Source organism: Plectropomus leopardus, chromosome 20 (genome assembly GCF_026936395.1).
Source record: "Plectropomus leopardus strain MGB_pleo_1.0 chromosome 20, ASM2693639v1, whole genome shotgun sequence".
Taxonomy (NCBI): Eukaryota; Metazoa; Chordata; class Actinopteri; order Perciformes; family Serranidae; genus Plectropomus; species Plectropomus leopardus.
Genome location: NC_142195.1, coordinates 21,491,517 through 21,504,738, shown reverse-complemented (window position 1 = coordinate 21,504,738; position 13,222 = coordinate 21,491,517). Strand labels below are relative to the sequence as shown.

The following is a 13,222-nucleotide window of genomic DNA, read 5'->3' as shown; positions in this document are numbered from 1 at the left end:
GTACTTCTCTGTCTCAAATAGATCTATATATAGTTAGTACCCCATATTATGATATGTGGTACAATTTAGTGAACTGCTTATCCAGATTTGGTCATTTTTAAAAAGTTTGCATTGGGATTAGGGTGATCCCATATAATGTTGCTTTTTTGATCATAGAATTTGAAAACTACATCAGAGAAGAAACCAGCATACAAATGTGATTTGCTTTGGGTATTTTGCTACTCTGCATTAGCATCAGCACCATTTACAGCATGTGTCTAAACAGAGATTAACAGTACCATACATTTTAATTAGTGTTTGTCTCTGACTTTTCTGCACTGTCTCCTGCACGGTAATTCACTATTGTGACCCACTGATTAGCATAAGAAAACCATTTAGTGAAAATTCTGTATTAAAAGCATAAAACTTTTCTGTCCCGCTACAAACCAGATAAAGCATTAGAGGGCAAGAGACGTTTCATTACATCCTTTTTGCTTCATTGTGAAAAACTGTGTTATGCCTCAGAGTGATTTCTTTCATTAAGGAACCTGGGTCATTATTGGCCCAAGTATAACGAAACTCACAATTGAAATTCTTCATCTCGAAATACATTTAATAATAATGGGGTATTATTCCCCATCTTATTCCCCTACATTAAATAATACTATTCCCAGGGCCCATTAAGAAACTTAATCATCGAGGGCTGAAATACACTGCAGAAAGATAATTACAGCTGATGATATTCGCAGATAAGTCACAGATGATCGCATGATTTTTTTTTCCTGTCTTTTCTTTCTTTGAGTTTTACTTTCTGCAGTTTCTTCTGCAGCTATCAGGCTTCTGACTCACTGCGATCTGTCTTGCTTAAGGATTTTAAAGTACTGGGGAGGCAGCGATTGGAGAAAAAAAAAGTGTCAGAAGAAGAAAGAGACGAAGATAAAAAGAGGTGAATCTAGAATTAAAAAAAAGATAAAAGGTATAAAAATAGACATGTGGGAGGCAGAACAATAAATCATTTACAGACATACGCAGGGTAAGGTCATCAGGGTTTAAATATTCATTATGGGTGTCAAGGCGAAGCTTTTAGATCTTGTGGGATACAGTTTCGCTTCCCTCCTCATTTGATGTTTATGTTCGCTGAATTATGCATCAAAACCAATGTTATAAATACTCTTAGTGTTTATTCGTTGTTGGAAAAGGACGTGCTCCTGCGTGACATGAGAACTGCCGGAGATCAAGGTAGAAATCCCACTGGAGTGACCCGTATGTGAAAAAGCATGGAGTCAGGGCAATGTGAGGCACACTGGGAGAAAACATGCACTGAAAAGCAAATAATATTTCCACAATAGATGTTAAATACTACATGGAAACAGGAAATATGAAGAAGCACAGGTTGACATTTACATCAAAGACATTTAGCCGGCACACTGAGCAACTGGCTTCACGACACTTTAATGGGACACCTGACATTTTGATGGACACATCGTCCACTTTAGGGATCAAATGTGTGATCTTGCACTTAAAGGATTTTTCTTTTCGATTTCTCTTTTCTTTTCGAACACTCATATTTAACGGATTTAGGCTCTCGTTCACAGTGTTCAGCCTGTAGAGTTGATGCTCAAAGACACTTGAACATGATTCAGAGATCAAACCGGCTGTTTGAGGGTGTTTTACAATAATGGAATTGTCTCACAATAATGTCGTGGCAAGCAAAATTACTGGTTGATGTTAAAATCTAACATTGTGTAACTAAGTTTCAGGTTTATAGTACAGAAGGGAGAGTTTGAAACTGAGCTTTTTTATTGTATGCTTTGCTTACTCTGAACTATATGCATTGCTGTAAATTGTTTCTTTCTCCTCATCTCCTCTCATCACCTCTTTGAGCTGCATCAGTGTCCTATGGTGGCTCCCTCTTCTCTAATTTTTTCCATGATGTACTCTTTCCCTTTGCCTGCTGTATGACAAACGCCATCGGCAGCTGAGCAATATGTATATCAACAACATGTCTAAAGTGACATTGTACATAAGCTGCTTGGTTCGGAACTGAAGAAATTGGATTGGCGTTTTAGCGCTGCTTAGGAGGAGACGGAGGGTAATTAGTGTATCATTGAATCTCGCCGGTTAAGGAGCTGAAATTATTGTGTTCACTTGTGTGTTGTGTTTCTATTAGTGCCGATCGGAGGCGATAAAAACCTGTGTCTGCTGCAGAGTCATTGGACATGTAAACAAAAGCTACACCTTTTCTGGGTTGTTAATATCTACATCATGTTTGGTCTCAAACTTGCTTATTGGTCAGTGTTGAAATTGTTATTTTTTCTGCAGTTTGCATTATATTGTATAACATATTTAACATTTTGTCATCTTTTGATGAGGGCCAAAATGTTAGGTGCACTTATCTTTAACATTACATTATAATCCCATTTTGCTGCACCTATTTCAGCTATTAGTACCATCTCCCAGTCCTCCCTCGCAGTCCTGCACTTGCCCTGTTCCTGACCTCTTTGCTCATTTTCTTTTTTTCCATCGGCATTATTCTTTTCCTCTCCATTTCCCTTGTATCTCTTAATTTATCACTGGCCTCCATTCCCATCTCCATCCACATCTATCTGTCTTTCCTGTTACTTTCATACCATCCATCCATCTCTCCACCCTCTTTTCCTTTGTCTCTTCCTTATTCTCTTTCTCTTCAGTTTTTTTCTAACTCTTTATCTCTCTCTATTACTTTCTTCCTCTCCACTCTGCTGGGTGTCCTGTTCCCTCTCTCTCTGGGAGTAGCAGACCTCCTGACGGCTCAGTATTGATCCTTCCATCTCCCTCTCATGCTCCCTCTCTTTCCGTCTTGCGCACACACACATGCACACACACATGCATTAGGGTGACAAGATAAAAGGGTTTGTATGCCCCAAGGCAAAGCCAGCCAAACATGAGACCAGAGGCTCTCAGCCTCCAGTGCATGTATCAAAAACAGACACTTAACAAAACCCAAGGCTGCCAACACGTCCCATACCTCCAAGAGGAACCGTCCAAAAATTACCATTAGATTTATTTACAACAAGCTTATTTTTATCTGTGAGTCAAGCTCTGCGTGAAACAACATGGATCTTGGGGAATCGCCGTGTTCGAAACACTTTTCAGCGGTTGCCTCAGAAAGCTTAAGGCAACCAGCACGCTCTAGTCTCTGTAAAGGAAAATTTCCGGATAATAATGCTATTTATAATCTTTGCCTTGAGGGGGGAATACTTGACTTGAACTGGAAGAAGTTCCTTGTTTTTCTGTTAAACACTGTTCAAGCAAATCTGTTTTGGAGATGTTGTTTGGGGGACAGTCAGGAATACATATGTAAATATATTCAAAAAGGAGGAAAAGGGAAAGTTGAGACTCTGGTCTCTATTTGTTCAGCTGCCTTTATCCCCATTATCTTTCACGGGAGTTTAGTTCAAGTTACAAAACGACAGAAAGCTATCACAGTGTAGTGAGAATCAAATCAAATAGAGACGCAAACTATCACTGTTGAGGAGCACCTGACACGATGATAAGCCGAGAACATTCAGCTGCAAAGCCACATAAGTTTCAGAGGTGCAGACAAACTGCAAGAGTTCATCAGCTGGGGTATATTTGTTCAGAGCACAGTGTGTCCCCTGTAATTATACAGGCCTGGCAAACCACCACACCAACAGGACTCATGCCAAAATAACTGTTTTGCTTGTTGTTTATTGCCAAAAATAATGTCAAATGTCCATTCCAGTGTTTTCTCTAGATCCATTCTGCAGCAGTACACTGAAGATCATGAACTGCAGCACTCTGCCATTACTCCATGTCTGTGATGAGTTCACATCTGTTATAACAGCAGGACAGTCAAGAATCTGTTGTTCAAACTGCTCAAGTCAGTTAAACAGGTGAAGTGAGATGAGCGTCTTCAGTAGTTCTACCAGTTAGAAATTGCATGTAAACAATATGCTGGTACGCAGATGGATTGTTTTTGTGTTTTTATCAGAGCTAGACCATATAATATTCGGTTAAAACAGATCAGTGATGCTGTTTTGACTTCATTGTTCTTGTGATGTATAGAGCCCAACCCATATATTGGTCAGCTGATTTTACCTGCCAATATTAGCCCATTACAGACATATCTGTATCGCCTGATATGTTGTTTATTATGCACAATATGAAAAAGTAAAATAACAAAATGCAGAAAGAGTTGCTTAGAGTAATATATAATTATAAAATCCCATATGAAGCTCGCTGTAAAATATCCTGCTTCCATTTGTTATAAGTATTTGAAAACCATATGTGTGGAATTATTGCATTGCATATTTGCAAATAATTCCCCTATATTTTTTTGTTTTGTTTTTAGATTTCAAGTGTATTTCAGTAATGTATACAGAATAATATAGAATGATTTAATTCAGTTAATGTAAGAATGTGTGTGACTGCTAACTAAAATATCTCATAGGTAGCACATACTGACAAAACATCTAGCTCCCTTTTTTTAGAAAATGCCTTTCACCTGCATTGTCCTTAGGTGCTCAGATTAATTTAGCATGCAGTTGATAAACCGGTGAGTCAGGTTTCGTTTTTTAAATGAAAACTCATCTCTTGGCATTATCCTCCTGGTGTTCTCTGACACTGTTTTTGAAAGATAACAGGCGTACCAGGCAAACAAGCTTAAAAGTGGCATATTTTTCCTATTAAATAAAGGTTGTGTGGCGGATCTAATTTATGACGATGCGAACAGTAGCTCATTTGGATCGTGGACTGATAAATATTTGGAAAGGTAACTGATAAATTTCTTAAAGAAACTTAAAATGAAGTTAAAATGTTAAATTTGTGTATGGAATTTGGTGTGGTGGTAGGTCTGTCAGGCCAAAGCAGCACACCTAGGGGAAACACTGGAGCTCCTTCATCTTTCACTCCTTCACTCCTCGAAGACTTTTGTTTTTTTGTTGATTTTGTTTCTATATTTTTTTTCATTCTGTATTGTAACAAACTTTGTAGTCTTGTTCAAGAGAAATGTTACACAAATTTTATCATTACAATCATGTTGGTGTCCTTCATCTCTCATGACTGTCCTCTAAGTTACTTTAGAAAATAAATGAGCATTGTTCCGTCAAGATTCAATTTGTCCAAAGGCAAAAAAAAAGAGGTGATTTATGCAGGTGCCAAAAGAAAAGAAACAAACAGAATTAATACAAGCAAAATAGTTCACATTAAATCGATACATATAAAAAGGCAAAACAAATTCTGTGCTCTTGTTAAAACGCAACTGCCTTTTAGAATCAGATCGCAAGCCTGTTTCTTTTTCCAGCCGGCCTGCTCAGAATTTAGAGTATGATGCTTTTGTTCAAGCACCTTTCAGCAGAGTAACTGCATACATTTCAGATGGGAATACAACTCCTCACCATGGCGATGTTAGTGCCATGCCCCATCCACTGCACCTCGAAGCTAACAAGAGGTTGTCAGGAATCGATACCTGGCATGAAAAACGATGTGACTTTCAGCTGCCATGGCCACATCAATCACGCCATTACCATTAGCTCATCTCTCGACACCAACTTGGACTTCTCTCCCCTGCCCCTCCCAACCACTCTCCGCTCCGATGTCACCGTTTTTCCCTCTCCTCCTATCTTCCTCCCTCTCTCCCTGCCAGCTCAGCGGATGCCCCTTGTCACAGCTCCTATTTCAGCCTTCTGAAGTTTCCTAATTGATCGCAATTAGAGCCGCTACAGAGCAAAGGGGTGGGGGGCAGACAAACAGAGATGGGGAGAGAAAGTGTGTATTCATGTCTGTGTGTGTATGACAGAGACTGAGACACAGAGTGAGAGAGAGATTAAAATCAATGAACCTGTTTCGAGAGTGGTTTTATTAGCAACTGGACTACATTTGACCACAGACTGCTGAGGTAATAACATGAGAGACAGACATAAGTGACAGAGAGACAAACAAAGAGAGACTCAGAGAGATGGCAAGTCACAGATCGAAGATCGAAAGACTTGAGTGTCAATGAAAGAAAGACATTAAGAGAGGCACTGGAGACACAACAAGAACTTAGTGAGCATTTTAGATTACAGATACAGCATTAGAAATTAAAGAAAGCACCAAAAGTGATAATATACACATTTTAATCCCATCCAGAGTGAATAAATACATCTGCCAATAACTTTAAAACTGTTTTATTAATATGACTTATATTTTTTGTTAACTATGTGTCTGAACAGAGCTCTAGGAAGGATGATAGGATGACTTAGACTAGCGTTGGTGGGAGAGCCAGTGAGGTCACCCCTTCCTGGTCATTAGAAAGAATGAAGGTTTGAGGTAATACTACACTGGCTTAACTTTTCGAACCTAGAGGCTACATTCACTTCTCTTTTACACTCTATGCAAACACATTAATAGTTAGTGGCACTCAGTGCAGCTGTGTTACTGAGGGAATTTAATAAACTGGTTGAACACTGTCCGAGACTCAGTGCTCTACAACTTGAACCAGGATTGGGGGCAAAAATCTTGATCTGAGCTTCCCAACTCGGCAGGGTTTGAAACACTTTGAAGACTTGAGAGCATGAGAGGAAATAAAAAAAAACTCAGAATTAGAGATACAATAACAAGCGTGGAAGGACACACAGGGAGAAAACAGATAGGGATAAGGTGGGATAAAATCAAGAATGACAGAGTGATTTTAGTGACAAATGTCGCAGCCAAGAGTGAGAGAGCCAGAGAGTGAAGGATTTGTAATAGAGAGATAGAGAGGCAGAATGACAAAGAGGAAGAATAACAATGGTGCCAAAGCCTCTTCCATCCTCCTTGCAAATGTCCCTGATCCCCCCTTTTTTTCTCATTTAAATTCCTCTCCATTGTCATTGCAATCCAGGCCTAACCCCCCACCACTTGGCAAATACACACTCACACACACTAACACTCATGGACATTAGAGTGCACATGCATTGACCTCCAGCAGTAACCAGGGCCATCCCAGGGAGCCAAGCTCACACATCTTTACTAATCCCCATCAATGGGCACACATGCACAAGCTCACAATGTTTGCTGGAAAGATAGGCTCAAGTTTCCCCAGACTGCAGATGTCAATGTGACCCTAGCCATGCTAACATGGGCGTGGAATAGCAAGCAGCTTGTCACCGAGCATCCAGTGTCTTGTCAGAGAGGCGAGGCCGGACAGGCCAGTGCGGCGCTCACTCGTGCCTTGTCAACACATTCAGTCGATATAGCCACCCCTAATTCTATTCCTTGCCTTACTATTCCCCGGACAACGGTGCTTAAAACCGCAGTACACTGGCTTGTCAGCAATGGTATCTTACAGAGCAGACATGCTCTCAGAAGCGTTAGCCTGCAATGTCTACGGAGCTGTCTAAAAGGCAGCAACAGGGCTAGGAAATAACGTCTTGTCAGCATGATCAGGACACGGCTGGGTTAATACAATTCCTTGGCTTATCCCTTGTCAGCAATTCTAGGTCACAGAGATGGCAACAGGCGCTGATCTTAATATTGCCTTGTCAATGTGCATAGCTACATGTGGACTGTCAACAAAGTGTAGACTCATGCAAGAGACACCGTGAAAGAGCAAAATGATGTCTTGTCTGCACTGTCAGGACAACACTGGTGTTATATTGTGTCTCTCCCTATCGCTCCCATGTCAACAATGCCAGGTCAGAGATGGGAACTCATACTGTTGTTTTACCCATAGTCCATACTGTTAGTATGGACTATGGGTAAAACAAAGTCCAGTGTGTAGGATTTATATTGATAGAAATTTAATATATAATAGTAGAAAAGCTTTCTTTATTGTATCATCACTTGAAAATAAGCATCTTTGTGTTTTCTTTACCTTAGTATGAGCAATTTATATCTACTTAGGGAGTGGGTCCTTGCCTCACCGCTGGATTCCACTAAATCCCTGTAAATCTTGCACATTGCTCCATTAACTCTTTGGAACCCAGATAAGTTGGTTTGATTTCTTGCAAGAACACGGGGAGAAGGCAATGAGCAACTTCATAAGACATGGAGCAAAAATGAGCAAGAAATTATAAATCAATTAAAAAAGAAAAAAGAACAAAAACCTACAAGAAAAGTACCTGAAAATTGGCACCAAAAAATATACAAACAAAGAAGAAATGACCTGAAAAAAGGACTCTAAAATTGAGAGAAAAAAAGTTTTCTGTTAAATAAATGGTTTTCTGAACAATATTTCCATTTTTTTTCCTTTGAAGAAAATCCCCCATGATCCCCCCCCATGAAATCAAACCAATTTGCTCAGGTTTTAAAAGGTTAAAGGTGTCTGACTGTAGTACATGAAAACTGATGTCGGTCCAGGTTTCAAAGGATTTAAAAAAATAAAGGCAAAAGTTTGATGAGAACATCCTTCTAACACTCAATAATTAAAATAAAAATAAATAAATATGTATCTATACTCCTCTTAAAAGTGGGCTACGTTAGGGACTGAAAGAAAATATATATATATATATCTGAGCAGCATCGGTCTGTGACCAGTGATAACTTATCGTTTCTATTGAAAGCTGCTTTGACAAATTGAAAGAATATTACATATTGCAAAAGGGAACATAAACACATCCTAATGTTTGACATAATGAGTGAATATGGACAAACTCTCAGGTGATACTGGATAAGTGGTGTACAGTATGCACATACTTGTAGGGAGAGAGAAGGAAAAAAAAAGGAGGCTAGAATGACAGACGTAAACATGCTCACACACACACACAGACACACAAAATGACAGAAAACAACTTGTCATTATTGTAAAAACTGAAAGTCCATTTTAAAGTCAATTTGCACCAAACTACATTTGCAAAATAAACCAGGCACCGGTAGAGGGTACATTGTGGACAAATCGATGTTGATATGATCTAAAATAACCAAGTTTGTGTATGTGTGTTTACTGTGGAGAGGCAGAGAGCGAGGGTGTGTGTGTTTGTGTGTGTTTGTGTAGAGGTGATTCTGGCGACAAGGCGAGCCCGAAGGATCAAAACACACAGTCTCACATTACTGACGACCCCACACACAGAGACACTCACAGCCATGCGCTTGTACAAGTGTGGATGACATGGTGGTGTCTTCTAAGCAATTTGCCGACCAGCATGCGTCACAAATACTGAGAGAGAGAGATGAAAGAAAGGGTGTCATCTTCATAGACCATCGCACATGTGCACCACTTCACAGCGAGGCTTTGAATGCACCCTGGATCAGTATTGGTGTTAAATCTATGTGTGTGGACTGGTCATTTCAGTAAGTCACCCCAAGCTCTACCACCCAATAACAGAAGAGTAGGATGCATGAAGCGGCAGGATTTGTTTCGATTTCTGAGCTTCAAAATCACTAAGCAATGGAGCCAAGATAATAAAAGTACCAACCAAATGTAATTAGTATGTTATGCAAACTTTGCTGTTTGTTGTCTCCTAACAACCTCGCAGAAAATGAGAACAAATCCAAAGATCTAATGCAACCAAAATTAATGCTAAAAAATACAGGGATATAGATACAGGGTAACTCACCATTCAGTGCTATCATTATATTTTGCACACAACAGTGTCACTACACAGTTGAATAAAAGCGCAACTGCAGACTTTACAACACTTCATTGAAACAGGTGCAAGAGCATGAAGCGTAATATCTTGAGAGCTTGACATTTCAGCTTTAAAAAGGTCATGCCCTCCATTGCGTTAATATTTACACTCGACCATCTCATTTCAAGAAAACATATTACTTTGCAAACCTTTGCCTATGATTGAATGAATAGCGCCCTTTGAGGGCTCATTGTAATTGTGTTTCCCCGGCAAAAAGTGTCAACAATCCCATCAACATTTTGAAAAAATGAAATGTGTAGAAAGATGTGACGTCTGTCTGATTCTCATTGCAGTGGTGAACCTGCAAATTCTTCTCACTTGCTTACAATGATCCGCCTGAAAAGTTTGAGTTATAATCTTGAAGATCTCCAAATTGTTCTTTTTGGCAGCAGCCATGGTAATAGTTGCAGTGTGTTTATTGGCAGACTTTTAGGCTTGAAACCAGTCTGGTGAATTGATTTATATCAGCTTGTTTTATGAGCCCTGCAGTTGGTGAGATGGAAGGGTTACCACAGCATAGAGAGTGTGTGTATATATGTGTATATGTGTGTATATCTGCATATGCGTGTGTGTATGTGTGTTTGTGCACCACTTGTGATTTTTCTTGTGAACGTTCCCACAAACTGAAGTTCATAACACTGCAAATGCAAAGGGGCCATAGGCTCAATCACCACCATGTTACCTCGTTTAGCAACAGATAGCGACTTAAATGAGCAGTGTGTAGGATTGCAGATTGTAACCAGCAGAAACTTCTCCTAGTGAGTACTCATTCAGTGTTCATTGTTCAGGTGTTTTTTTGCCAAGAGCCAAATTATCCGCAAAGGTCTCTTACTCGCCAAAACAAACAGAACAGGTGATTAAAACACTAAATAAAGCAGTCTGTCATAAAAAAAAACTGTTTTTTCTTCAGGATACTGCTCATCACAGAGGCGCTTCTAACGACAGTGGCAGATGCAAAAATGCCAATGGCCCCATCTATAGTTCGGTTTGCTCATTCTGCGCTATTGTATGAACATGGCGTTGCAACATCGCTCCCTATGTAGATATAAAGGGCTCATTCAAAGGTAACAGAAACACAATGAGTCTCATTCAGCGAATTTGTGCGTAAACGATTCACAGAAGGAAATACACATGTATTGCGGCATTCATCAATATGTTAGTAGCTCAGATCTTTTGGTAGATCTATACCTGCCTCTAACTGCATGTAGTGCTTGCGTAAATAAGGAATGCAGATAATTATTGCTTGTCATTATAAGAAATTACAATTTTATTCATATTATGTTCACAATACGCAGATGCATTTAAAACACGTATATTAAATATGACAAAATATTAGATGTATAACACAATTTGCTAAATTAGTTGGCAATTTACAGATTCAGTAAAAAAAAAAAAAAAAGATCAGTAATTGCTGTCAATTGTTGAGCAATTCCTCAACAGGCCAAAGACTGGGCTACAACTCGAATTGAACCATCCCATGTGAGATGAAGCACAGACTTGGACGCCTGAGATCATCACATAGCCTAAAATACTGAGTCTGACCCCAAATCCTGTTACGGTTTTTAGTACCATGGTGTTTTATGAGCAAGGCTAATCATAGATTTACTAACAGTTCACTGAGATCCAATGAAATGATTATAACCATTATGAATCAAAACCATAAAAATATCCAACAATGTTCAAGCCTATGGTTGGGTTCTAAGCAGGGATGAAACAGTGAAGACCTAAAAGTCAAAACTCAACAACCCTTCTCAAACCAAAATAATATTTATGAATTCCTCAAGGAGAAGAACAAATTATCTCCTATCCCATTAACATCCTTACCTGTAACAGGCAGAAGGAGCTACTCTCTTGAGCCTCATTCTCCTGAGTTTTCCATCTTTCCAATCCATTTAATGTGTCTTGTGTTTCTGAATCTCAGTTCTTTGTTTATCATGATTATGCAGCATGACATGTGCCTTGCTGCAAGCCAAACGTCCCAGTGGGGGGAATAAATTCTTGAACTCAAACTCAATTACACTTCGGGCGAAAACAGAATTGTGCAGTAATTACAGCGCATTACACCTGGTTGTCAGCAGTAGCCTGAAGCTTCTGCCGACTTGTTTCCTCGATTTAAATGCCCGCACTGGCATTGGTGGGAAATCTAGCTGGGGAGAGCAAATAAGTAATGCTCTCCCCACCCTTGTATACTATAGTCAAGCTACCCTCAAGCAAGGCCTGCAACCTGCTGAGTGAGCAACAATTTGCTAATTCTGTATGCAAATATCATCTGTCATTTATGTACAAAAATAAGTCCATCGAGATCCGATGCAGACTGTTTTTATTGATTTAAACGAGTCGCATTAAACCTTAGCTTCAGGTCTCGGTGAGTTAATAAAAGTGTGTACATACGATTAGTGTTCAAAGCATTGCAGCAAGCATGGACTTCCCTGTATGTAACCTTATAGTCCTGAGCTGTCAGCATGAATGCATGGCACTGGCCTTCATGGAATCTGGATGTCTGTCTATGTGTGTGTCCACCCCGTCTGCATATTTCCTGTACGAGTGTGTGTGTGTGTGTGTGTGTGTGTGTGTGTGTGTGTGTGTGTGTCTACGTGACGTGAGTATGTTTCCCTATCTGACTGCCGCCAACGACTTGTGTGTGTGTGTCGCTGGCATTTCTGGACAGAGGAACACTATCCGCCTCCACAGAGTCCTTTCAACGCCCGCCACCACACACACACAAACACACATCACACATCCGACTGCTGACACGTGCATGTCACCACGGCAACCAGATACAGCCAAAGACACGCTACTGACAGAGGAGCAGAGACCACCACACTAGCAGGGCCTGAGGTTCTCATCATAGGGTTTAGGAACAGCTGCTGGGATCACTTGTTGAATCATGAACATTTTCCAACAATATTCTTAAATTTAAACTAAAAGCGTTTAATTGGGAATCTTAGCACTGATTCCGCACTTTAATCTCAAATACAGCCGGCCTTGTTCTCACATATGCTCCGCAGGTTCACAGCATTTCTGTGGATTTTCACACATGTGGCTCCTATTGTTGATTTGATCTCATACAGAGTGTTCAGCGCTGAAACCGTCATCCTCAAAGTGGTGAGGGAGATTTCATGTGAAGGTAGAACACATTTACAAGGTGATGCAGATTCACTGCTTTTACGGTTGAGCAGGAAAACAAAGAGCGAGAGCAACTTTATGTCTATTTATACGGAAAATGAAATGAGTTTCACGCACCCCTGGCTTGTGAAACCTACTCAGCACAAATAAAAGAAGCAGCGCATAAAGTCTAAATTCAACAAGATAGAAAATACAAAAGCAGAAAAACAATTGAGTTGTGGTGTGTTTGGACTGGAGCAAAGAAGTAAACAGTATAGCCACAGAGGAGAAGTAAACTTACCTTGGACTGGACGAAACGTCGGTACGAGCCTTCTCTTCACCCTGTCAAAGACAAACCAGAGTTAGTCAATACACCCACTGGAAATTTGTAGCAAAAGATTTGAGTATTTACATATATGGTAAACTGCTCACAACCAGGGATTTACAATTAATTATCTGAGCAAAATGGGAAATGTATATGACCAAGTCTTATTTTGATAATTAAGTTATAGCCAATAAATAGCACAAATAATCCAGAGCAGGATGCT

The 13,222-nt window shown here is 39.8% G+C and overlaps 1 protein-coding gene across 2 annotated transcripts in view; it reads right to left on the bottom strand.

Annotated features, from left to right (window-relative positions):
- cntfr (ciliary neurotrophic factor receptor) overlaps positions 1–13,222 on the bottom strand; it is a 266,284-nt gene that overhangs the window by 201,635 nt on the left and 51,427 nt on the right. For both annotated transcript variants that reach the window (XM_088071261.1, XM_088071260.1), the window contains one exon: positions 12,976–13,016. The gene's annotated coding sequence lies outside the window, so the exon portion shown is untranslated. The remainder of the gene's footprint in view (positions 1–12,975; positions 13,017–13,222) is intronic.